Below are 25,543 nucleotides of genomic sequence, written 5' to 3' on the forward strand. Positions count from 1 at the left end.
TAAGTTCAAATCCAGCCTCAGACACTTCAAATATGTACTTAGCTATGTGACCTTGAGCCAGTTACTTAACCCCATTGCCTTGCTTTTTTGTTTGATTTTGCAAAGCAGTGGGTTTAAGTGACTGGCCCAAGGTTTCACAGCTAGACAATTATTAAGTGTTTGAATCCAGATTTGAACTCAGGTCCTCCTGAAACCAAGGTCAGTGCTTTATCCACTATGCCACCTAGCTGCCCCACCAAATTGCCTTGCAAAAAACAAAAACAACAAATAAGTATGTACAGCTTAGATAGGGGAGAAAAAAAATATTGTGTGTGTGTGTGTGTGTGTGTGTGTGTGTGCACATGTGTGTGAAGAAGTTATTAATATGCAACTGGCTCATTCCAAAAAACCTGTTGATTGAATATTATAAATGCTAAAGAATCTTGAAATGTCTTTGCTGTTCTTATCAACCATATGTGTGTATATATGTATGTATAATGATTTTTCTTATCCATGGTTAATGGCTTTTTCAATTAATTTTTTTTAGGGTTTTTTTTTTTTTTGGCAAGGCAATGGGGTTAAGTGGCTTGCCCAGGGCCACACAACTAAGTAATTATTAAGTGTCTGAGGCCGGATTTGAACTCAGGTACTCCTGACTCCAGGACTAGTGCTCTATTCACTGCACCACCTAGCTGCCCCCTTCAATTAATATTTGTGGCTTTTAACTAAGTACTCCAATGTGTCCCAAGGATCACAGTCCTCTTTATAACTAGTTTTACAAGGAAAATTTTATAATACTAATTTTTTAACATTGAAAGTGGACATCTGATTTTAGTGAAATTCACAAAAAATCAGATGATACCTCAAGATAGATCAAAATGAAAATGGTGGCAATTTCTTTGTAAGTTATCCAAAAAAGGTGATGAAAATGAAATCTTTTTATCAGAATAAATTCAAAATGTGGAAATAATTCACATGTTACTTGCAAGTGTTTTTAAAATTAATGACAATGAATAATGTGAAGCCATTAACCTTCATATTGTTCACAAGGACAGCAATTATGTCAGTGCTCATCTTTAAAATACAGATAATTTTAATAAATTGACCTCTTCAGACAATGGGTATGGATATAACACTACAACATTTCTGAACTGAACGATAAGGGTTCAAATCTCATTTTTGCCATTTCCTATGTATATCATCTTAGGAAAGCCATTTAATCAGGCTGAAAATAACTTTCCTTAGATATAAAGTGAGAGATTAAACTAGATGACTTCTAAAATTCTTTCTGCACTTATGAAGCTATGGTCTTTCTTCCTTTACCTACCATGCCTTGAAAGTTCCCTGCTTCCGTAGGAACATCACTGTCTTTCCAGTCATTGAGAATTTTAACTGAGTGTCATCCTGAACTCTTTCCTGTTTCTCGTCCCATACATATAAATCCTGATACTGATGTCTAACACCTATTTGCAATCCTCCTCATCTCTTACCTGGACAAGTAGAACAGTAGGTTCATCAGATTCAGTTTTTTAATATAGCTGCCAAATCTTCTTCATCATCATCATCATCATCACCATCAGCATCACCATCAGCATCATCAACCTCATTCTAAGACATAGATCTGGCTATGTCATTATGCTATGCCAAAACATTGAGAGGCTCCCTATTGCCTCCAGATAACCATAAAATTCTTGAGTCTTGTGTTAAGCTCACCCCACAAAAATTGTGCTTATCTATCTCTTCAATCTTTTTCAATATTCTTCTTCATATATATTCTTTTCCAATCAAACTGACTTTGTACTGTCTTTTAATTTAGTGGAAGCTCTCCTGATAAACTTGTTACCTCAGATCCCAGTTGCTGAATCAAGCCTACCCTGATTATTCACCCTATTAGTAGTCTCTCCTTCAAATATTCCTAGAGTTCTTTGTCTGTTTTCTCTTTGCTACCTTAACCCCTAACTCTGAATTATGCATACCTATACTCATGCTGAAACTCATTAAAGTGTAAGCTCCCCAGCAACATGTATTTTTACATTTTTTATGCTTTTGTCATCAGTACCTAAAATACTGCCTTCCACATAAACAGTATCTAGTAAAAATTGTTAATTTAATTATGTAACTATATGCCAATAAATGATTCAGTGATGGGATATCAGTAAAGTCTATTTCTGATCTAAAGCACTATTTCCATGTAGGGTGCAAAAGATAAATAGCAATATAAAATGATGTTATTCATATGAATAGTTTTTTAATTTAACTGAACAATATCTAATACTTTACTTGCTTATAAGAAGACTGTATTATTTTGCTGTAAATCCTGGATTTTAGCATGCAAACACTCAAATACTGTGGATCAGCATTTGATTTACTTGCACACAAAAAATTTTAGATGAAAAAAATGGTCAGAAATGGTGAAAAGGTGTAAGTGAGAAAATTTCAAATCTCCCAGAATAGCCATAAAAAGGAACATATTCAGGAGATCACTGAATGATGATCTTGTTCTGCCCATGATTTTTTTTCATGTTACTGAAGTCAGCCTGAGGCAGGGTTGGTGTGCATCAGTGAGACAGGAAGAGGAAAAAGTCAGAGTATTGAAGACCAAACAAAAGAAGCACTTTTAAGTCTTTTTTCTTCTTCTTCTTCCTTGAACACTCAAGAAAGGGCAAAGGACATGGAAACATGGACTGTGTCTGAACAGAGAATTTAAGTACTTTCTACCTCACACAATGACAAGAGAAAGCAAGAAAGAACATGGAATGATCACCACGATTTTTTTTAAAAAGCAACATCATCCTGTTGAGGATAATTGGTAATTTTATTTATTATAAAAGAGAATGAGGTAATACCAATTTTAAATTTATTTTTGGCATAGATTATGTCAATGAAGCCAGGATAGAATAAGGATACCTAGAAAGTTTTTCAGAGAATCTAAGCAACCCTTTGGATTTGTAGAATCACATATATTTTTACATTTTTGGTATTTTTGTCATCAGCCTAAAATACTGCCTTCTATATAAAAAGTATCTAGTAAAACTTGTATATTTAACTATGTAACTATGTTTTTCCCAAATTGGGGCAAATTTTGCATCACTTTCCAGGCACTCTAAGGACTTTAAGCATCATAAGCCAATATTCCCCAATATTTTTTAGTCTATAAAGTAATCATCAATTTGTTAGGACATTTCATTTTCAACCAAAGAAAGGAAAATTCCTACAACTTTATCATCCATTTTCAAGAACATTATGTATATCAACAAATACAACCTAACAGTGTTCTCTCCTTTCCCAAATATATTTAATTCTATCTAAATCCTTCATTGAAAAGGATAGTAATGAAATTCAAGATAAAAGTAGTCTTCAAGGTAGATCTTTGCCTTACAAAAATGCATTAAATTAATGCTAACTAGTCCAAGAAATAATGTTTTTATAGAGAAAGCACTGCATTTTCTAGGTAATATAATAACCACAAAGACAAAAAAATACATCACTACTGAAGTTTGAATTTTGATAGACATAGGTAAGAAATGTGTGTGGTTGATAATCTAAATATTTTTTAAAAGTTCAGGAAATATAGCAATCCATTACAGACCACCTTCCCATAAATACATACATGGATATACATGTATGCATATTGTTTATTGCCACAAGACAGGGAGATGATTCCATAGGCTATTTTTCATCAGAGCTATGGATGTGGTTTTGTTTGTGTTATGTACTTTGAGGTATATGATATTCAAATGTATCTATATGACAATTTTTACCTAAATAATCCCAAAGAGATGAATTTATATAGAGTCCAAAAAAATACAAAGAGAGAAGAGAGACTCAAAAGTCTGAAGGGAATGATGCGAACAGATGATCTAATATATTCTTATAAATAATGAAAATAAGGGAAAGACAAATGAAGAGACTTATTAACAGCATAGCTATGTAGAAAACATGGTGTTCAAACTAATTTCATAATCAGCAAGATTGCCTTTACATTCCATTGCCTCTCATTCAGTCTGTTTTCAGTTGAGATGCAATATCACTAACAGTTGTCAGTAATATAAGGGTCAAGTATCAAAGTACTATAGAAGATAGAAATGAGATGCACAGAATAACCTCAGGATGCCTATATATTCACCTAACAAAAGTGTTGGATATCATCAACAGTCTCTAATAGTTATTAACTTCCTTACCCAGAAAAGATCGCAACAATTTGAATACTGATCTTTGGTATTATTTAAGATAGAATTTATGATATCTCTACAAAATATCCAGGTCTGATTAATTTTAGACTAATTAAAGCTACTTTGTTATAATTCTATATTATAAAGTTAAAGTTTATGTAAAACATCAGTAAACTTAGTAATGTAGTGTTTATCAAACAAGCTTTTAGAACAAAACTCATTATTTGACAAAAATTGCTCAGAAAATTGGAAAGCAGAAACTAGTCATAGATTAGCATCTCATATCACATATCAAGATGAGGTCAAAATGGATAAATGATTTATACAGAATAATACCATAAGTAAGCCAGGGGAATATGTGAAAATGTATCTGTCATATCTATGGATAATAAGGGACAAGTTTATGACCAAAGAAGACACAGAGAGGATCATGGGAAGTTAAACAGATAATTTTGATTACATGAAATTAAAAACACCTTTTGCAAAACCAAAACAAATAAGGCTAAAATTAATAGAAAGACAGAACAGGGGAAATTTTTTTTACAGTATGTTTCTCTGATAAAAGTTTCATTTCTCAAATATAAAGGGAACTAAGATAAATTCATAAAAACAATCACAATTTACCAATTGATAAATGGTCAAATGATGATATGAACAAGCAATATTTCAGAAGAAAATAAAAGCTATTAATAGTTGCTTTAAAAAATGCTCTAAATCACTATTTAGACCTAACCCTACCATTCTGAAGGAGAAATTGGAACTATACTCAAAGGATTATAATACCATGTTTACTCAGCATCAGCAATACCACTAGTAGGTCTGTATTCCAAAGATATCAGCAAAAAAGAAAAAGTATTCCCTTATACAAAAATATTTAGTGGTGGAAAAAAATTGGAAATTGAAAGCATTCTCATCACTTTAGGGAATGGCTGAACAAGTCGTGGTGTAGTACTGTAACTGAATACTCTTGTTTCATAAGAAATGATAAAGGATGGTTTCAGAAAAATCTATAAAGACTTATGTGAAGTCATGCAAAGTAAAATAAGAAGAACCAGGACATCATTGAATACAATAGAAAATAGTTAATGAAATAAAATATATTTAAATGAATAGGTAAATAATTATATAAATTAATGTTATTGCTATTCAATGCATCTGGATCTGTGAAAACTTGTTATGAGTCAAGGCAAATAATTATGTTAAAACTGTACTGATAACTGTTTTAGAAGAGCACTTGCTAAAGATTATGAGCAATTAAGCAGCTGATGAGTTGCATTTCAGTATAAATATAAAATCAGTGGATAGATAGCAACATTTTAGGCATGTTGAAGTAAGGATTCTTTTTTTTTATTTAATTTTGTTTATTTAAGGTAATGGAGTTTAATTACTTGCCCAATGTCACACAGTTAGGCAGTTATTAATTGTCTGAGGCCACATTTGAGCTCAGGTCCTCCTGACTCCAGGACTGGTGCTTTATTCACTGAGCCACCTCACTACCTCAGGATTTTTTTCAAGTAAGGACGGGCTCAAATAACCACACTGAATCCTTCCAGGTCTTAAAATCTGTTATGGCAAAGCATTACAGATTAATAAGAAAAAAGTCAGAGAATATTTATTTTTGTATATATATATATATATATATTTATATTTATGTATACATATATATATATCTCAACTTCTATACATTAAGTCTTAAAATTTTGAGAGAAGTTAAAGACTTTCTAGTTCAATCTTTTAGTCATTGCATGAATCTTAACTAAAATATACTCAATAATGGATACTCATGAACATCACCAATGAAGAGGAACTTCACAAGGTATTCCATTTTATTTTGGGAAAATCTTTTTTTAAAAGTTTCCTATTTAATGATCATTAGTTATTTCCCTATGACTCCAAGTTCATGGTGTTAGCTTTGTGCTCTAGAGAGATGCAAAAATAAAAGTAATCAGTCTTCTAAATGACAAGTATTGGAGCAGTTGAAGATAACTACTGCATGCATACCTCATTGCTCTTCTTGCCATACTAAACATTTCCATATGCTCATTCAATCTTCCCATGGCAAGATTTTAGTTCTTTTCTTATCCTGTTTGCTCCTCACCCATGTCCCAGGAACAGGCTAGTAGTTTGCCACTATCCTCAGAAAATATTACCAAAAATATTCCATACATGGTCTAACTGGTGCAAAGTACAATAGAACTACTATTTTTTCTATCTATAAAATTTCATTTATGTTAATGTAGTCTAAAAAAGAAATACTTTTAAAAAGATGCTTCATTACACTGTTTTCAGAATGAACTTAGTGTATGGCTTATCTTTCCTCTCCTATGCCACCCCTGCCATGCACTATCTGGATGCATTTGTTTATGTATTTATATGTTTACTAACTTAATTATCAACCTTAATATTTTTCTCCATTGAATTTCATCACATTAAATTCTGCTCTCTTATCCCAGTCTGATGAGATATCAACCCATCCTGATTCTTTAAATATATTAACTGTCCACCTTGTATAATCTAAAGTTTTGTCCTTATGCTTTCCATGTCTTCATCCACATCACTGGTAACAATCTTAAACTGTTAGTTTAGTCCAAAAGACAAAGCTCTGCAGTATAACACTAGAGAATTACTATGTGTATTCTTAGGTTGACATCACACAATTAATACCTCTGTGAATCCAGTCCATCAAACAGTTACAGATATCCTTAACTTTATCATATAAGCAACATTTTTCTATTCCTCCCCAAAATATATAGTGAATGACTGCTGTCAGTCCCCTTGCTGAAATCCAGCTATTTCACACTTAGAAAGGCTTTTCTACCAGTCGTAAGTAAAAAAGGAATTAATTTAGAATGCCACATCTAATTTCAAGCTGACTAAGAGTAAATATCCTTCCCTTTCTAATGACTCACCAGAAAAAGTAAATAATTCTAAAATTTTGTTAGGAAAGGAAATCATGCTAGTTGTGAAATATCTCTTCTTTGGAAAAATCAGAAAAACATTGGTCCTTTTCTGATGTTTGTCCTTCATTCTCAAAGAAGAGCATGACACCAGGGAAATGATGCCATGACAAGCACATGGACTGGATTTGAGTGTGGACGGGTGCTGTGCTAAGTCAGCAACCTCACTTTCTCCTTCAGAGTCATCTGGGTCCAGTGGCCAGATATGGATCAGAATGATTGGGGATGGCTTGGGATGCAAGGCAATCAGGGATAAGTGAGTTGACCAAAGTCACATAGCTAGTATGTGGCAAGTGTCTGAGGCTGGATCTGAACTTTCATCCTCCTGACTCCAAGGCCAGTGCTTTATCCACTGCACCAGCTAGCTGCCCATTTGTTCTTCTCTAGTCCAAAGACAAATCTCCTCCCTTGTTCCATAGCTTATTCCATAATCATCTCTTAAAATAGTACAACTATAGGTGAAAATTATTTCTGCAGCCAGGGATGGAATTAATTTTGTATTAGGTGACATGAAATCATATGATATGGTAAATTCTTCCTTTACTCTTTTTAGCTGTCTTGGACTCCAATTTTTTTTGACCATTGCCATTCCAGGCCTTTAAGTGTGAATATTCATCTCTGCAAAGTAGGACTTTTGTAGTCTCATTTTTTTCACTCTATAATTCATTAACATTGAACCACCTGCCTCAAGAAGTAGGTCTATCCACTGCTTGTTCAAAACAAGGAAGTTATGCTTGGATAGTAGTTCAGTGGGTTCATCGAATTAAAGAGAGAGATGTCATTCCCAAAAATAAGAAGGCAATAATTATCTATCACTATGCTCTGTGTGGGTTAGGGTATATCTGGAATGTTGTGTTTATTTCTAGAATCTACAATTTAGGACATCCCTTGATAAATTAGAGAATGTTTAATTCAAGATAGTGAAGGTTCTAGAATTCATGGCAGAGAAGAATCAATTTAAATAAAGAGAGATGTTAAATCTGGAGAAAAGAAAATTCATTAGGAGTATGATAACTATATTAAGTTGTTTAAAGGATTATCATATGGAATAGTGATTAGGTTTGTCCTTTTTTTTTAATCACACAAGGAAGGTGATGAGAAGAACATTTAAACTTGACCTCAGGAAAAACTTCTAACCATTAGATCAATAAAAAAAAAATAATAATGCTTGTCCTTCATTCTGGAAGGAATGGGACATCAGGGAGGTGATAACCATGGCAAGCATGTGAATTGAATGTGAATTGAGATTTAAGTGAGGGGATGCCATGCTAACTCATCAGCCTCACTTTCTCCTCCTGGGTCATCTGGGTCAGATATGAATCAGTATGAATGGAGATGGCCCTGGATGCGAGACAATCAGTGTTAAGTGACTTGCCCAAGGTCACACAGCTAGTAAGTATAAGAGGTAGGATTTGAACTCCCATCCTCCTGATTCCAAGGCCAGTGCTCTATCCACTGTGCCTGAATATATACATATATATATATATATATATATATATATATATATATATATATATATGTATGTATGTATATGTATATTGAGAGAGAGAGAGAGAGAGAGAGAGAGAGAGAGAGAGAGAGAGAGAGAGACTTATTGGGCACTTCCTTTTAGGAGGTATTCATTTAGAATCTGGATGCCCATCTGCTGAATGTGTTCTTGCTGAGATCTTTGAAAAGAGAAACTTAGATTGTACTGGATGGTTATTTAGTCCCTTCCATCTCTAGGAATCTGTGATTCTATGAATTCTTCCACATAATGACAGTGTGGTCCAGGACACTTTCATAGGATACACTAGGTCATAATTATTTTCATTATAATACTAAGGTATTTTGACTTCTAATGTAGTAAATAACTAATGATAAAATGAACATCAACAAAAACTCATTGGGGAATTTTTAATAATTTTTGAGACTGTATAAGGGTCACAAAAGCATAAGCACTGAGAAGGTTTTCTATGCAATATTATTTATTGAATTGAATTGCCAATACATCTTCCAAGATTGTTCAAAAATGAGCATCTTATAAAGTACAAAAAACAAGAGCAACAAAAAGATAGAAAACTGAATTTAAAAAAAAGAGCCAGTATTCTGTAAGACTGAGACAAATAGGTTCTAAAAGTTCCAGTTCAATCAAGCGCAGTGGCAGCATCTGTCACATAATAAGCATGTAATAAATGTTTATTGACTGAATGTTTACTGACTAAAGCTAGTAGATTGCTTGAGTTTGGGAGTTCTGGGCTGGAGTAGGATTAACGTCAGTCACATGTGTGTGCTAAGTCCAACATTAATATGGTGAGGCCCCAACCTGCCAAAGAAGGAATGAACTAGTCCAGGTTGGAAAAATGTCTCAGGTCAAAGCTTCCATGCTAATCAGTGAGGATGAATTAGACTCATGAGTGGCCAATGCATTTCCACAAGAGAAGACCCATTCTTAATAATAATAATAATAATAATAATAATAATAATAATAATAATAATAATAATAATATTCAAGATCAAAATGATAGTGATCACTTGTCAATTTATATAAAGCTATGATCCTTGAATTACTCACAGATATCACATCCAACTTATTTACCAGTTTAATCATATAATCATACTGAAGCTACTTTTTTGAAGGATTATGTGTATAGAGTTCTGGAATTGGAGTCAAGATTTCAGTTCAAATCTGGCCTAGATACTTATTAACTCTGTGATCCTGGGCAAGTTACTTAGCCTCTGTATGCTTCAGTATCTTCATCTGTGATATTGGAATAGAAATAGTTCCAAGGGTTATTATAAGGATAAAATGAAGTAATATTTGTCAAAGCCTTTACAAAATTTAAAATCCTACATAAATGTTAACTATTATATTAATACGTCACCTGACTAGCTTCTACTAAAAAGATTGAATGGGAAAAAAAACTCTATAACTTTGTACCCTAGGTAACAGAATCACAGAAATTCAGAGGATGAAGGTATTTCAAAGTTTTTAGATTCCACTTTGATGCCCATCAACTGGGGAATGACTAAACAAGTTATGGTACATGAAAACTTTGGGATATTATTGTTCTATAAAAAGCCATAAATGGTCAAACTCTAAAGAAGCATGGAATGAGCTACAGGAACTGATGCTGAGCAAAGAGAGCAAAACCAAGAGAACAATGTACACATCAACAAGAACATTGTGAGATGATCAACTTTGATGGAACAAGCTCTTCTCAGGAGTTCAGAGGGCTTAGACAAACTTCATTAGATCTACAATGGACAAAACTATCCCCATCCAGAGGAAGAAAAATAAAACAAAGCAAAACCCCAAACCACCCCCCTAAAACAACCTTTCACAATCTGATGAAAGCTTTATAAAAGTTGTTTCTGAAAACAACTAATCTGTAAACATGTTTATCAAAAACATGTATGTATAATGTTAACCTGATTGCTGCTTATGGGAAGAGAGTGGGAAGGGAGGATAACTTAAAAATATACATACGCATGTGGATGAATGTTAAAAAAATAAAGTAGATGAAGTTTTTTGGGGAAAAAGAAACTCTAATGACTCTTCAAAGAAAAAAAAAAGAATCCACTTTGAAACACCTTACCAAAGTGAGCATCCTGTACTAATTCAAAAACCTGTAGAGTGATCTCTCTGTTGCCACTGTATTCTACAGAAGTACATCATTTTATTTGAAGGTGTTTGCAAATGCCAATGGAGTGACTCATTTTAAGCAAAGATGTCAAAAAGTTACAGGATGAAGACACAGAAGCACAGACTAGCAACAGAGCAGCCAATAGCAACAAATACAAATCAATGAGTAATCATCAGATATTTACAAATGCGAAGAACTTCTAGTAATGCTCCAACAGTTTCAGTATGGCATTCAAATGTATCTTAATTCAGTAGTATATTATTCAAAAAGAAAATATTAAATTTATGGAAGAACATATTAAAATGTATATAATAAATCTTTATTTCATGACTATTTTTATTTTCTTTCTATTTTATATATATATATATATGTATATATAATGCCACACTTAGTGATGTCATATAAATGAAGCTATCCTCAAAATAGGAAAGTGGAAAGAGAAGCTATTTCATACTTACTATGTTTAAGGCACTGTGTTAAGCACATTTACAAATATTACCTTATTTTATCCTCAAAACAAACATGTGAGGATGATGCTATCATCATTTCATTTTACAGCTGAGGATGAGACAGTTTTTACTAGAATCACACAGCTATTAAGTATTAGAAGTTACATTTGAACTTAGAATTTCTTTATTCCAGGTCTGGCACTCTATTTTCTTAACAAGTTGCCTCTAAAAACAAGAATGTAATATACTATAGATATATCACACTCGAATCAACTGCAAGGAAACATTTCATATATTGTACTCCATTTTCTTTGACTTCCATTTCTAAATGGGAGTTAGGTTCACCTAAATTAAAAAGGACTATATGGAAGAAAGAAATTGATGCTAATCTAGGCATGATGAGAGAGAGGCAAATATACCCACTGCTGTGATCTGCAGGCTTACTCTGATTTATTAAGTGGAGTAAAGCAAAAGGTGGAAAAATGACCCCAACAGCATTTTGACAGCTAGTTTTTGGTGTGAGAAAGCAGTTTGATCCGGCAACACCCATGCTATAAGAGGAACAAAAAATGGGCAACTGAAAGCATAAAGTCAACTATGGAAGAATATGATGCTGCAAAGGATAGGTGTATCAAGATTTATAGATCAGAGGCAACTCTGTGGTCTTTGAGTATATCCCCTTTATTCTGTAAATAAGGAAACTTAAGTCCTCAAAAGAAATTGTGTGACTTGCTACATGTCACAGAGGTACTAACCGAATAATTATGGCAAAAAAGATTTTTTGTTGAATTTAACTGTGAATATGAGCAGTAGAACACTTGACCACCCAGTAATTTGAATTTGACAGGTTCCAAGATTGAAGCTCACTGAGGAGAAACATGATAATCCTCAGAATCTTTTGTATTATTAACACTTCTAGCACAAAAGTTACACATAAATTGTCAAGAGGTTGGGTCTTAAGGATAAATGGACAAATAAATTCCAAGAGACCAGGTAAAGGCTAATAAGAAGGCTCTGCATATCAGGCATTCTAGTGAGTTGGTATATATGCCACTAACAGTAATAAGAGACTATGTCTATAGGTAAATTCATCAATGAGGGTCAAGGTCAGGTACCTCAAAGCACACTCTATAAATTCCTAAATTTCCAGACCACTAAGCAGTTTCCCAGGATGACAGATCACTGCTGTTCCCTTTCCTACTTCTAAAAGTATATCTGTGTCTGTGTCTCTGTGTTTATGTGTATGTGTGTGTGTGTGTGTGTGTGTGTGTGTGTGTAAGTGTATGTGTGTGTGTGTGTGTGGTGTGTGGTGGTTGTGTACCAGGTAAATACTCTCTGTGAGTAATCCAGTCTTAGTTAACTGAATTCTAACAAGGGCTGATTGGAAAAGATGAAAGATAAACATTTATATTGATTATGGATGATGACTAATTATATAGATTCAAACCCTGTCTCTTGTTCTTAATATTTGTATGGTTACAGACAAGTCATCTGGGTTCCAGATTCCTTATCTGTTAAATACATATATGTGTAGAATTTACCTCACAACTTGCTTTAAGGCTTAAATGAGACAGTATATGCAAACTAGCAAATAAAGATCATCCATAATTACTATCTTTGATTCCTCTTTTTCATCAACATTATTACCAACCAATAAAAAATGAAAATATGCTTATTAGACAAAGTGGAGAAAACATGGAATTATATACATACAGAACTTATAAATACATAGAAAGAAGCAATGGATAATTTAATAAAGGTATAAGAAATCAAGTAAGAGGGAGATAATAGAAATTGTAACAAGAAAAAAGTAACAAAACTACAGAGGGTAGTAGCTATGTATTTATAAGATATCCCATTACCATTTAAAGTTTTTGTGATTCTGCATTTTCTTGTCCTGGTTCATAAAATCAGTCTTGGAAATTAATTTTACTTTTTTTAAGTGGACATGAACCTTCCTGCCAATGGACAACTCGTTTCTTGGAGGCATAATTTAAAAGGTCAGTGTATCAAAACACACAAATACACATGGGTACACACAGATACATATACATCCTCAAGGAATCCTACCATTTGGTCACATGTTAATTTATACCTAGGTAAACATAGTAGTATGATCACTCTATACATGCACCCAAGTTTAATTTTTAAACCACGTTAGGGAAACTAAAATATCATCAACATATTACACATACTACTGATATACATACATACATATGGGGGGAAAGTCAATTATCGTATGATCTAGTAGAAAGAAAATCAAACCATGCATGAGTCTTTCAATGAGTCATGTGATTTTTCACAAACAAATGGATTTCTCTGTACCTCAATTTCCTTATATGTATAAGGAAGGGATTATACTAGATGCCACCTAGGTCCTGGTCTCAGAAACATCTGGGCTCCAGTTAGGTTTCAGACAGTTACTAGTTATATAACCATTGGGGAGTCACTTAATTTGTCTGTCATAGTTTCTTCAACTGTAAAATGGGGATATTAGCAGCACCTGTCTCACAATGCTTTTGTGAGAATCAAATGGAATATTTGTAAAGTACTTAGTGTTTAATAAGTGCATATTTCCTTACTCTACATAACCTCTTTTGTATCTGCAATATGTAGCATTAACATTCTCTGATTTTTGGAAAGGCCTGTATTCATAGGAATATGCAGGAATGTAAATATATACACAGATCTGTGTATAATGTAGAATGCAACAGTACTAAATGGCAATCTTTCCAAAAGTTCTTCTAAGAGCATCATCACCAGACGTTTCTGGTGAGGTGATGAGGTACTTAGAGATAGAAAAGACAACTTTATCTTGAAACCAGGGCCTACCTGGTTAGTATCTTAGGTCCCCCACATCTGCAACACCAGAATCACTACCACCATCACCCCCCGTACCAGACACCCACGTGCCCCTGCTCCTCCCCTAGACCAAAGAACTCCCCCCAGCTACCAGAATGACACGTGACTCACCTGTAGCTACCATTGTTCTTTCCTACACACAAACAACCTAACTTTTTCTTTGCTCTGTTTTGCTCTGATCACGGGCTAGCCCATCTTTTCCCCAAATCTGTTTCCTCCTCAGGAAAAGCTAAGGGAGGGAACTGGGGTGGGATCAAGTTACTGGGCTCACATCGGCGAAGCGACCTGGAGAAGGGGTTGTAAACCTCCAGCCCCCTCTCGGTAGCCTTTCCTTTCCCAGGACCCGGGGAGGCAGGCTCGGAGCGCCGGGGCACGTGGGCCCAGCCCCTAGCCAGCCGGAGGCTCCTCACTCAGCCTGCTACTGCAGTGGGATGTCCCGGGAAAACTCACCTAGACAGAGGAGTCCCTCGCTCCTCGGGCTCCGGCGTGGCAATCAGCTGGGCTAGAGCAGCGGCATCTCCCAGGAGTGGATTCCCCCACCCACCCCCCGCGCCAACTGTGTCCGGCACGGAGCTGTTCTGGGTGGAGGCAGTTTGCAGAAACCTGGGCTGGGGGGGAGTGGGGGTGAGGTGATGAGCTGAGAGGGAAGGTTAAGTTGTTTCGTTCTTTCCCGTTTCTTTTTTCTTTTCCTATTTTCTTTCTTTTTTAAGTCGCTAGCAAAGACTTTACCATATGCTCTAGCGAGTATTAGCTTTGTTCAATGGCGACAGGGCAGCAGCCCAGTCCTACGGACCGATCGATTTACTAAACAAACTGAAACGTGGGTGGGGATGTTAAACAGTAACTAGCAGCCTCAATGAAAACTGAAAGCTGCAGCAGTGGCCGCTGCCGGCTCATTTCCCGGTTCCCAAGGCCCCTGGGCATGCAGCGAGCTGGCCAGCCAGTTGCAACCTCTCTGCCTTCTTTGAAGGCTACTGCTCTCCAGGACCCAGAGTGCTACTATTCTCTTTTTGCCAAGTGCATGGACTGAGCCTGTCCTGGGACTGCCCCTCCCCGCTGCACCTGCCTCCAGATATCGTAGGTCACTCCAGAATTACCAGCAGAACCGCATTATGCGTCTGCCTGGGCAGTCTAGAGCAATATTTCGCCATCACCATTCCTGCCTCCCCCCAACTCATTTTAGGGCTCTAATGCCTTGAGGGCAACCAGAGTTGGGATGCCTCCGGGGTTCAGTCCTGAAGTAGTAACCTCAGGTGCATAATGCCCTCAACACTGCCCAGCCCACTAGAATCATTGCATTCTAAATTCTCTCGAACACTTCCAGAGGGGTAGGGAGTGTCTCTCATCCTATCTCCTAAGGCCTCACATCCCAAGGTCTCACATCTCTAGTCTTGCTGATTCATATCTGACCACTGGACCCAGAAAGCTCCAGAGGAGAAAGTGAGACTGGTGATTGAGCACAGCACCTCTTCACTCAAATCCAGTTCATGAACTTGTCTTGGCCTCATCTTCCGGATGTCTTGGTCTTGGAGAATGAAGGACAAAGATCATCATCTCCAAAGACTGGTGGTGGCTGGAGGGGAGGGCGCCTGAGTCCAGTCTCCTACTTAATTCCAATTCAATAAAGTCCCCTATAATGGGACTGGAATTGTCAACAAAAGGAATCAAGTGGGCCCCTAGAAATCCAACTATAATCTGACCCCGACTCAAAGCTGGAGCATGAGGCTCCAAGTTCAACTTGGGTCGGCAGAATTTCCATTCAGCAAACTTGCGAGCAGCCACTTTTCTCTGACAGGGGTAGATGGAGATTTTCCTGGGCCCATTCAAGCTCCTGTATCTGAGGTTATTAAGCAGTCTCTCTTGCCTATTTAACTAATTACACGTCTGTTCTCTCTTCTAACCACCAATGATTGCTTCGCGTTATCCTACACTGAGGGATCAAGAAACCAAAGAAGTTCAAAAAGGTTGCTTAGCACCAATAAGAGATACAGGTAGACTTATCATACTGTATAAAATGCCAAGAACATTGGGAAAACTTCACAATTTAATTGCGTGTTTGAGAGAATTAGCGTCTTTAGTCTAACGCGTAATTATCTTCAGGAGATAAATAGTTTACATAATCCTCTGGGTTTGTATTGTGTCTCCCCGCCCCCCCCTTCGGAATTGGATGTTATTTTAAGTCGACTAGAACAATGCCAAGTAGATCAAAGGATCAGAGGATTTTTTTCCTTTTTCTTTTTAGATCAGGTTTACTAAACTTTCTCAGTTTCCTCCACTGAATCTCTTACTGAAAGACTCTCTTAAAAAACAAGTTGTTGGCTGTTTTTGAAATCAGAACAAAGGGGGAGAGATCGTATTAAGAACATCTGAACTCCCTAAACAAAACACATTCTTTGGTCCTTCATAGCTAACACCTCCATGTGATTGAACTATGATGCAATAGGGGCCGCTTTTCCATGGAGGGACATCTAATAGTCGGAGAGAAGTTGCAGAGACTTAAGTGAAAATTAGCAAATTATATTTAATTATGGAGATACTTAGCTTTTATTTTGATGAAAATGTTGTTAAAATATCTCTTATAGGCATTTTAGGTTTGTGGTGTTGTTTGATTTATTATTTCTTGTCTATTTGATATTTAAAATTGTTGATTGGATGTATCCCAAAACGCAAAGGATAAAGTTTCCTACCAAAACTACAAATCTAAAATCCTTTCTCTCACTTTAATTCCAATATACTTCAATACTATAAGTACTCTGATTTATCCAATAAAGAAATAGTTTTTAAATGCAATGTAATCATATTCATTCCATATTAGCATTTAGTTCCGCGATTTTGAAATACTAATTTTAAAATGTGTATTAGTGCAGTCTTGTTGTATCCTTGAAATCTGGATCCTTATCATTCAATCTAATGCCATATATATATATATATACATATATATATATATATATGTGAAATACATCGGATCTAATCCTCCTCTTAGATTCTAAACTCCTTGAGGGAGGGAACTGTGCCATTTTATACTTTAAATATAGCGGAAGCTCAGTTTTTAAAAAGGTGTTTAGCTTATTTAAATTATGGTATCGTCTCACTCAAATCCTAGTGCAATATTCTTCACGTGAACAGCGTTAATAAAGTATTTTGCTGTTGTTTTTGAATGAGAGTGTATTGATGCTCCCCCAAAAAAGAAATGCCAAATTATTTTGATAGAACAAGTGCAAACTTCATTCAACAAATTTGCTACATGAATTAAAATTACCCGAAAGAATTTAAAATATAAGATGAAATATAAATAGAGGTATTAAGTAATAATTAAAGTATTTAAATTTTTTTTAAAGGCTAGTTAAGAAAAAAGCAGAGGTTACACAACTAGAGTCAATCCACCATTCCGGTAAAGCAAAAAAAAAATAAAAAAAAATTAAAAAAAGGAGGTGGGGGGAGTACGGAGATCAGAGAATGACACTAGGGAAACTATGGCAATTGGAGAAGCTGTAGGCTGATCAGAGAAGCAGCTGTTGTTTGCTGGATTTGGCAATTTCCAGTAAATAAACTAAGACTAACTCACCCGCTGCCGATCATCACTTATTTCAACCTTACAATAATTTATTACCACTCTCGATGGGCATGGGTGTAAACTGCCGCAGATGAAAAATCTTGCTCCCTGGAGAGCTGCACCTTGATTCATTTTATTTTGGGGCGGAGGGAGGGAAGGGAGTGATTATTCATGGGGGGGGGGGACATTTCCCTGAGGGGGAAAAATATAGTTTCTAGTTAATCCTGGGAAATGCAGGGGATAACAAAAACAAAACGCAACTATCTGCTGTTTTTGAGTAATAATTGATGCAATCAAAATTCTGTTATTAAAGAAAAAACCTTACAACTATACTTTTCATTTCAGCTAAATACCTTTTTAACGTTTTAAATTTTTTTCGACTGCAGTAAGCTTTTTTAAAGAAATGGTTCAATAGTCATCTATGTTTTGATGAGTGCTCTTGGTTCTTCTAAGAACAGTTCAGATATTAATTAAAAATAAGTTGAGGGGAAAGGGGGTGAAGATTAGTGTGTTCAGGTAATGAGATTCCAGGTGTGGGAGCAAGATCGAATGCGCGATATACCCTTCGCCTTGCTCCCACTCATTTGAAATTTAATTTCCAATATATTTAGGATGTTTTGAGCCATGGCTGCTTTATGAGAGCGAAGTATTGCAATCTCCTGATGCTCAATACCGATACCCCAAACCCCAGTCCCAAATAAATAAATAAATGAAAGCACTGCAAGGAATGATTAGACCTTGCCTGACCTCTTTCTGAAAGTGCATCTTAACATTTGATATCTGACTAACGGAAGGGTCATTCTCTGACTGATTTGCTCAATCTCAGATTATATGAATTACCAGGAACGTTTGTTTGGTTCAGACACTGTCCTTTCCCGCGGGCGGGCTGGCTACTAAAGAGGTTTTCTCTGGACCACTTCAAAGGGACTTCGGTTTAATAGACTGTGAGAGGGGAAAGCCGCTGTGGGGACCAGATTGAAATTAAGCAAGTCTTAAGAGGTCTACCATCAGGCGGTTCCGTAATGTAACGAATGGGGTCGTGTTTTGACCCTGGGGGCAAAGAGCCTTGTGAACTGGCTTCCGCGTGAATTTCGAAAACCCTCTCGAGGCCTCTGGATGTTTTATTCATCAGAGAGGGAAGTCAGAGATATCAAGCCACTAGGGGGGTGTGCTTTTGTTTCCCGAGTGAGGCTATGGGGGATGGGGGAGCAGTCAAAGACCACTTGCAGTCACGCTAAAACCAGATCACCTCGAATCTGAGGCCGGCCGCCCTTTTCTTCCTCGGTGTGAACAACTTTGTTGTGTGTCTCCTCTTTCTCCTTCTCATAAAAACGCAATCATAGAGTGTCTTCAGAAGACACACACATACACATAAATAAATATCCACATATACTACATACATACTGTATGAACTAGCTTTTCAGAAAATGGTTGCGACTTAAACTGGAGAGCACAACCTAACTCGAAATCTCTATAAAGCTTTAGACCTCGCACTATAAAGCTGTCTGGCGCCTTCCATGTCTCTCCTGCACCTTGGTGACGAGGGCCTTGGGGCCATTTCCTAGGATCCGAATCCGCTGTAGTGCCGGGGCTCTCTGATCAATTGCCTCCAGCGAGCTCTTTATAGCCAGGTAGCAGGAGCCTGAGGCCGAAATCTGTGACTTGTGCCCAGGTCCTCTGGATTTCCCTTTTCCTGCATCTCGTCAATCATTGATCTGGAAAGCCTTTCCCAGCTTGGTCACTTTTCTCTCATTAAATTGTATAATGTGGCAGAAGAGGGCTCGTTCTCATTGTTCCGCACCGATCACTTACAGAGAGCTGTGCCCTGACCTAGTGGGGCCTTAACGAGACGTGTAAACAGGAGTGGTCATGGCCTCCAAAGCAAGGATTCTTCGGGCAGGGGCTTAGCCCTTCTCCACGCCCACTAAACACTCATCCTAACCAAGCAGGCATACAAATCACAGAGCAGGAGTCATCACGATAAAAACTGCCTGAGGTCACACAAATATCCTATATATAATGTACCTGTGAACCTGAATTCGTAACCAATATTGGAGATTGTTCCCGGAAACAGTTCTAGAAAGAAACTCTTTAAGATTTTTCTACATCAAACATCAGAAAAATGGAACATCAATATGTACGAATTTCTAATATCCCAAATAAGGCATTTTTAAAGCTACAGTTGGAAAATCTGGTGGGATTTTTTTTTACTGGTAAGTTTCCTGTTTAAGAATTAATTACCAAGGTCTTTCCGAAAGATTTGCAAACTTTTACAGTCATTTATGATACATGTAATAAAAACTGGGTGATATGAATAAGCTGGCTCTAGGTGTAATGCAAAGATGTATTCTGTGCCCTAGGCAACTATCTGTGGCGCTGTTTGTATTTGAAGAACACACCCTTCTCTGAAATGAACACCTCTACAATAGGGATCGGGACTTTACTTTTCCCATTCTCCAGACCCCCCCCCCCCAACAAAAAGAAATTCAAACAGCCTGGAGGGGAGACTTGGGCCAATTAAAATTAAATTTCAAATCTGGAAACCGATAAAATCAAAATCAAAATAGTTAAACTAGAAGAATGGAGGCAGACTGAAAAAAAAGCTTTACTTTTCCGTCTTCCATACCTTTTTTTTCCTTTGTCACAAAAAAAAGTGAATCGATTATCAAGTTACAATGTAATCTCCAACCTCCCCTTGCCTAACAGGGATCCCTAGTGAAAAGATAAGAAGAAAGAGATTAGATGAATAATACACACAAATTTGGAGCGATCTTCCTTAAGAAAAAAAAAAGTCTTAAGTCCCATGGGAGTATTATGTGCATACTTAAGCAAGGATTCATTACAGGATTTCAAGCTACAAATTTATTGATGGAGACAAGTATTCCCAGAAGCTGTTTTTCTTCTTCCACCCCCAGATAGATAGATATAAGTGGAACTTAAAAGATTTTTTTTAAGAAACCCTATTTTCCTGTCAGCTTTTTTTCTCCTTAAAAATGTAGTAAATTTGGAAAACAGGATGATTTCTAAAGTTATCAACTTTGAAAACTGTAATTTCTATGAAACGAGTTAACGAAATCACTTCTCATTTATAGTTCTGGCAAAGCCAAGGTGATACTCACACTTGTAAAGGTATTTGGAAACCTATACATGCCATCTAGTGGGCATAAAGAAAAACACTAATGCCAGTCTTTTCAAGTAATTCATTATCCTTTCCATGCTTTTCCATGAACAAATCAAAACAAGTCTAGGAACGAAAAGGGAGGGGAAAAAATGTCTCTAAAGCCCTAGGAAGATAAATCAAATGAGCCTATTAGAATATAGCTCTATTGCCCTTACAATCTGTACTTTCATTGTAAATATTTTCAGATCCTTTATACTTTTTTTTCCCTAGGACTCTTTATGATTATAAGAATAAGTGAATATTTCATTCAATTTAACAAGTATTTATTAACCACCAATTACAAGCTAGGCAACAGAGGCTCAGAAAATAAGATAAAAATGAAGGTTTTTCCTCCCCCATTGGTAGATTTAGCACTCTCTTTATCCTGATGAATATAATAATAACTTTGGGTAGTTCAACTTCCATTAGAAATCAATTCTAGGTTGAAATTCAGCTAAAAAACAAACCTAGAATAAATAAAACTGCTATTCTGTATATAAATATATAAATATATTATATATATATATAAATTATCTCAAATATACCATATATATACATATATGTATATATAAATGCTTAAATTTAAACTAGTTCTTCCTTTTACAAAATTTAAAGCAACCTAGCTTGTTCTCAAAGGTCTTGCTGCTTACTTACTCTTTACTTGCTACTTACTTCATTTCAAACTGGCTTCAACAGATCCTTGAAACAATAGTGAATAAGTTTGTCCTTAAAATTAAAAATTCTATTTCTAGGAAATTTATGCTAAAGATAATCCACCATAATGTAGGAAGTTTGTTATATGAAGTATCCGTTTCTTTTATTGACTATATAGACAATTAAGCTTCTCTTAATGTGCATTTGTAGATATGCTAGAAATTGTTCCATTCTGATTGCCAGGTGGTGAGTAAAATAATTTTTAATTTTCTAGGAGAGTATTTTCAAAGTTTAGATGAAAAAAGTCTTGACCAGTTCTCTCTTAGCTATACTTCCACCCTTATTTTGGTCTATTTTATTCAAATGATATATTTCTTCTTAATGATTTATAACAAGAAATAATACTAAAAGGGAGAAGTCTCAAATCTTTTCCCCATCTGATACCAACATATGACCCCTACCTTGACCTTGATTCTTACATTTTAGGTGAAGGAAGTTGAACATCAAAACTTTATGAGTTTTAGAAGTCAGAAAAAGTATTATTTGGGATTCGAAGTTTCTGGATTTCTAAGAGTCTATCCCAATTAAATTTTGGAGTCAGTTCAGCACCAATGCCCACCAAAAGCAAGGTGAGACAAGGATTAATCTAGAAGTGGGCTTTAGATATGAATTTGATAGAAATATTGCTATGTATAAATTGTCATGTCTGAGTCCATTCCCCCCAGGGATGCAGTATAGAGGAGAATAATTTCCCAAGGTATGGGTGGGGGGAATATTTGTTCTGTTTTTGTCATATATATAAACTAAATATCCCTTTATAAAAATTATTTAATATTATTTGCTTAAATGGAACTATGAAACTAGATGCAAGAAGCTAATACATTGTTTTTCCTTATTCAGACATATCAAACACTTTTTTTCTCCATTTGGGATTTTCTTGGCAAAGAAATTGGAATGGTTTGACATTTCCTTCTACAATTCATTTTATAGATGAAGAAGTGAGACAAATAGGGTTAACTGTCTGAGGCCAGATTTGAACCAGGAAGAAGAGTTTTTCTGACTTTCAGGCATGATACCTTAGCCACCTAGTTAGATAGATTGGCTCAGACAGAGCCAATAGCATTAGAGAAGAATCACTCCAACTCCTCAAGGGACCTTCTATAATACTTGGGAGAGAAGTAGCTGACCTGTGGGAGAGAGTGATAACAGAGAATACTCAATACTTCAGCATTCTCCCATGTTTTATGGTCACAACATGTAGGAAAAACTGTCTCCAAAGTACTTAAAATACATATTCCTAAAATGGCAATGGAAAGGCTTATGGTGGTGATGAGCAAATTGTATCCTCTAACAAATAAAGGGTATTGAAGAACTAGAATCAAAGGTATCATCAGGGAAATGCATAAAACATAGAGAAGATGGTGTGTGGCAAGGAATAAAAAGGGATAATCAGTGAAAAGTCCGCCTTCCCCACTGGCACCTTGACAACGTCAGAAGGAATCAAAAAAGCTCCCAATACTTTGGGTGGATACCCGTGTTGAAATTATAGGAGGATAAAGACAAAAGTCAGACTGAGCAGAAATACATGGCTTGTGCCCTATATCTCTATAGAGAACATCCAAATTAATGATTGAGATCTATTTGAATATTAATGTCCTGTGAGAGTTAGCATGTTAGTAAGAAAATAATTAGCACTGATATCAGAAAGATGTGTTCAAGGCTTGTCTCTGACAATACTATGTGAATCTGAGTAATTCATCTAATCTCAGAACCCACAATTAAACTCAGACTCTAACTTCTAAAAAACCTAAATAGTAGAACAACTATCATCATTTATAGACAGTCTTGTCTCCAGGAGCTTCCTATAAGGGAAAAAATCAACCATGAAATATCCTGATTTCAAAAATACCATTCCTAATATTCTGTTGAAAAGTAAATTTAATCAATTTAATCAATTAGAACAAATATGTAATTAGAAATACTTTTACATTCATCTATTTGTCCCCCATTTTTGCCAACTTTTTCAAAAACATAAATCTCTTCATTTAGATTTGACTTACAATGTATTCCTAGATATAATTTAGCTATGAATAGATAACTATTTGTTGACACTAATCTGATTATTTACTTAAGTTAAAGGCTTCCAGTTTACTAATTACTCAGAAACAATTGCTCTAGGCATAAAATTAGCTTAGTCAGTTTAGGAATGTTTTCTTCCAGCATGACTCAACTCCAATGTTTATTTCCTATGCAAATTCTCTCATCTTGCCACTATAACTCACAAAATGGAGGTACAAAGTCTAATTTCTTTTAACTATTTCCATATTTTCAGCTAACATGCATAGAATGACATTCTTTCTATTTAAACAAAACAATATAATGTAATAAAACAATACAAATGTAACAATGAAGAAGAAATACAATATTTTCAATTTCTTTGGAGGACAACTGTTCTACAACTATGAGTTTATTAAAATGCAGAGATCTTAAATAAAATGAAAGTTTTCTAAAATTCTAAGATATTGTGTCATTGTATGAGAATCAGATTTTCACTTCTAATTACAAGTTTAGGTAAAAACTTTGCCCTTGATTATTAATTCAGGTTGTATTTTAAAGATAAAAATCCAATATCTGCAATCATGATGTTCCTTGAATCTGAGTTACCTTTGTTTTGTGAAAAATATTTCTGAAGAAAAGGGTAGTTTAAAAGTTTCTAATAATTTTTCAAGAGGTATGTGATGGCACTAAATTCTCTACTATAGCATAGCTATGACTTTTGATTTAACATACTCCTTTGTTTCAGTTAAACAATTCTGGTTATTTAAGGAGCTTATGTAAATTCCTACTTCATAATGAGAATATCTGTGCACCTATATGGCCATCACACTATTCGGACTTTATCTATAAATTGTAGTCTAAATGTTTACAATAATCTCCTAATTTTTCTCCCTCACTCTTTCCCTTCTATTACATCTTTCCTCACAAATAGCAAATTACTATTCCTAAAATAGAACCATCTCAAGAACATGCCAAGGCTCCCTATTATCTCAGAGATAAAGTACAAAAAACTCTGACAAATTAAAATCTTTCAGGATCTGGCTCCAACTTATCTTTCTAGATTTTGCATTGCTTCCCCTTATGTGCTTTATAATCCTGTAAACTGAACTTCCGTCACTTTTATAATATGGCACTCTGTTTTCTGCTTCTTCTGTCACTACCCTTTCCCTTTGAACTAGTTGTATCATACATAATGAATTATCTTCTTCATTACCATTACGTTTTGGAATCAGTTGCTTTTTTAAGGTTCAAATCAATTTTTTTTGTCTAGGTCTTTTGTGCATCTCTTCTTCTCCCTAAATGGTCCATCAACATGAAATGACTGCATTTATTTCATATTAGTTATCTTTCTGAAAATTGTCACATTGCCCCATTATTATATAAGACAGCTAGATGGTATTATGGATAGAACACTGAATTTGAAATCAAGATGACCTGACTTCAAATTTGGTCTCAGGGACTTACTGTTTGGTTTTGATCAAGTCACTCAATCTCTGTCTCAGTTTCCTCAACTGTAAAATAAGGATAATAGGATCTACTTCTCAGGGTTATTGTGTGAATCAAATGAGAAAAAATTTGTAAGGCACTCAACACATCCTTAAAAAAAGTCATTTAGCATAGAACCGTTTTATTGCTTTCTTTGTATACCTAATGTCTGGCACATAGCACGTAAATAATTTTTGTTGAATTGAACTGAAACGTGTTACCTGTGAAAAATATGTTTTTGCATGATGAAAAATGGGTCTGTAAGGCACACATTAGTGACATTTCATCTTTCCTGCCCTCATGATACTTTCCCATTACTTAGCAACAGGGCAATCTTGTTTAGGGAATAGTCTGGTTGCTATTATTTACCTTTACCATGACTTAAAATATGTGATCATTCACATTTATGACCATTAACTGCATTCTGATTATAGGAGTTCATGTCCAACTTTACTTCACTTCATTTCCTCATTGTTACACTGACTAATGTTCCCAGAATCTATCTTCCTCTTGAACATCTTTTATGTCATTTTCTAACCTTGTGTCATCTTCACAATGTGATTTCTCTTCTTCCATTTTTCCCAAATG

The 25,543-nt window shown here is 35.4% G+C and overlaps 1 protein-coding gene across 3 annotated transcripts in view; it reads right to left on the reverse strand.

Annotated features, from left to right (window-relative positions):
* HNF4G (hepatocyte nuclear factor 4 gamma) overlaps positions 1 to 14,843 on the reverse strand; it is a 176,455-nt gene extending 161,612 nt beyond the window's left edge. For all 3 annotated transcript variants that reach the window (XM_074199528.1, XM_074199527.1, XM_074199526.1), the window contains exon 1: positions 14,496 to 14,843. The gene's annotated coding sequence lies outside the window, so the exon portion shown is untranslated. The remainder of the gene's footprint in view (positions 1 to 14,495) is intronic.
* Positions 14,844 to 25,543: the final 10,700 nt, after the last annotated feature.

Source organism: Macrotis lagotis, chromosome X (genome assembly GCF_037893015.1).
Source record: "Macrotis lagotis isolate mMagLag1 chromosome X, bilby.v1.9.chrom.fasta, whole genome shotgun sequence".
NCBI lineage: Eukaryota > Metazoa > Chordata > Mammalia > Peramelemorphia > Peramelidae > Macrotis > Macrotis lagotis.